This window comes from Pollicipes pollicipes, unplaced genomic scaffold (assembly GCF_011947565.3).
Source record: "Pollicipes pollicipes isolate AB1234 unplaced genomic scaffold, Ppol_2.1 Scaffold_3087;HRSCAF=3621_pilon_pilon_pilon, whole genome shotgun sequence".
Lineage (NCBI taxonomy): Eukaryota > Metazoa > Arthropoda > Thecostraca > Pollicipedomorpha > Pollicipedidae > Pollicipes > Pollicipes pollicipes.
In genome coordinates, this window is record NW_023596225.1 from 31,316,864 (window position 1) to 31,319,714 (window position 2,851).

Genomic DNA, 2,851 nt, shown 5'->3' on the forward strand with positions numbered 1-2,851 from the left:
TTGTGATTGCATAAGCGGGTTTAAAACATCTGGGCTCACTGCATGCTGTTAGTTTGAGCTCATTAGGGGCGATCTGCGCCTACGTTTAAATGTAAATACCAAATATTTGCGGTTAGCAGCGAACCCTGAGAAGTTCAAGCCGGCCAAAAGTGATTATTTGGCTAGAAGTACCCAACACTGATAAGATTTAGCCTGACGCAGCTCTTACAAAGATAAGCCGCTGGTTGTCTGGCCACCCAGCCGGCTCCGAGCGCCGCGAGGACGTTCAGATATGTCGGAACATCCATCGCTTTACAGTTTTGTTGTGATAAGCGAGATCGAAGACATTACACGAACTGGTCGGCACACTACGGTTGCTTTTGACGAGTCGCGTTCATATCGTGCTGACTGGTCCATCATTATTTTTTTCGGAACCGAAGTACGGATAACTTTGCCGCACCAATATGCGAGAAGATGCCTTGGTTTTTCCAGCTCAGAGGGCTCAGATGGACTTCATGATGATCGGCAGAGTTGCGAAATAAAGAAAAACCTAATGAAGCCACGCGGCGCCTTAGTAGGTCCCGTTTTCGTGTCTGTTTTTCGGCGGTGACCGCGCAAAACGTCTCCATGGTCGAAGTTGGATGAACTCATTAATCCCCAGTCCCGAGGTCGTCCGGGTCAGCCGGAAACAAGCCGAGGAGACAGCGACCCATCACGGGGCCGCCGAGCCCCGGTGTTCAAGATGTGTCATTCTCGGCAGGCACCATTGAAGATGGCTTTGATGCATGTGCTCCTAGCTGGAGGTTCAACAAAGAGCATGCCCGGATTGAGAACACGCCCAGATATTGATTGCTGCCAGAGTGGTTCTTCCTCGTCAGCTCGCTGGGCAATGCCAATATAGAAAGCAGCCAAGAGGACATGTCAGGGCTTTTCTCTCCCCAAGGCCAGAGCAAATCGTGTTTGCTGAGACCCCGAGACCTTTGAAGTGCCGGACCCCAATTTCACTACAGATGACGCTTCAAAAACAATCTCCGCTCTTCAAAAATTAAATGTAATAGTGGATCAGCGTGCCAGTAATGATCTGTACAATTGATGATATCCCATCTAAATGATGTCCTTTGTTAGAACAAACATATACTTATGGAAACAAATTAATGCCCGTTGGCGGATGGTTTGTAGCTGTTTGAAATTCGGACGGGCCGCTGAAAAATGATTGCGGCGAGACGCGCTCGGATGACGCCATAATGCCGGCGGTGGGCACGACATCAGCGGAGCGGACAAAGAGCCGTCGCACGAGGCACGCAGCGGGGAAGATGGCCAGTGCAACACCGGCGGATCAGGCAAAAGGGCTGACACCCAGCGCGCGCGAGGAAGCCGGCTGAATCAGCGGACCGTGGCTGCCCCGCGTCGCCCATAGCGGATGATAATGGGTACGACACGTAGAGTCTTCTCGCACGGCTCATAGCACCCTGATAACGTACAGCGTAAGCGGCGCAAGGGGAGCGAAAACTCCGACACACACCTCAGGCCTGTAGGTACATGCAAGATATAAAACTGACAGCCAGCCACATAAGCTGAGTCACATGCTTCACTTTAAGAGGGTCACGCGTTGCGTCAAGCTCAACAAGACACTGGCGAACACAGTGCAAGATAGGGCACGCACCCGAACCCAATCACACATCCCCCAGCCTGGAGAGTTCACGGGCTCTGCTGTGGTCGGAAAAGTCGCCAGCCTGAGGGCGCAGCCGAAAGTTTGGAACTATTAGACGCAAATCACGGGGATGGACTAAGCTAGAGGACGTCACGAGGTTGAAAACAGCCGCTTTGGCTGCTCCAGTGCTCATTTTTGCGGCACATGGCTATCTTGTCGACCTTATGTCAGCCCCGTTCCCATTGGCTCACCGGGGGCTTGGCCCCAGTATTCTTGCCGGCTGGGGTGACGTGATTTGATCGCGTGTGTCACGTTTTCGTATGTAATATGTGAACTGAGTCTCAAAACCGCTATCAACTCCGGCTCAGGCCAGGCATGACTAAGTACTCAAATAGAAGTATGAGATATCATGCCTGAAAGATTGTCTGGAAGATTAGATGTTCATCTCATTACTTCGTCACTGGCATGTAGCATGGTAGTTAGTGGAGGTGCAGTGGTTATAAAACAAATATGGACCGTGCCTGTGGATAAAGTGCCTCTTCGGTCCTGCTAAGTCAAGAGATATAGCTTGATTTCTGCCTTAGAGCGAAACACGGCGATACACGTTTCATGGGCCGCGCATCAAACTGGTGTGTCATAGGATTGCCTTAGTTTGAAGTCACCAATCACAAGCTCAGGACCAAAATCAGCTCATCAGCCAAATGTAATCCCGTCATATAGCCGGGCACATGGAATATGGCCAGCTTGTTATTGTACGATGTCGTTTCGACGTGACCTAGGATGACCTGATTCTTACATTGCCGTGATGCCATCCATATCCCCAGCCATGGTTGGTGGTGTTCATGGGTCATGGATATTTTGCTACAACAGTTCAATCTCATAGAGGTTCGAGGCATGGTCTAGGATGGCATAGCCTTTCAAAAAATAATTGTGACCGCATGAGATTTACTAAAGCCAACCATCCACATGAACTCCTAATGACATGCATATGAACCTTGTACAAAGTCGGAAAACTATACGCTTTTGACGAATTTAATATCATTTTTTGACTCTGTGAATGATGATGCGACCTGCAGTTTTTGGCAAAAGGTAGCTTAAACACTTCTGCAAAGTTCGCGCAAATTTTAGATTCGTTGCACCGGTCGTGACGAAAATAAGACAAGGAAGACTAAAGGTGAAGTGAATAGCGTTTCCAAGGGTTAATGCAAACTTTGTGTGGAA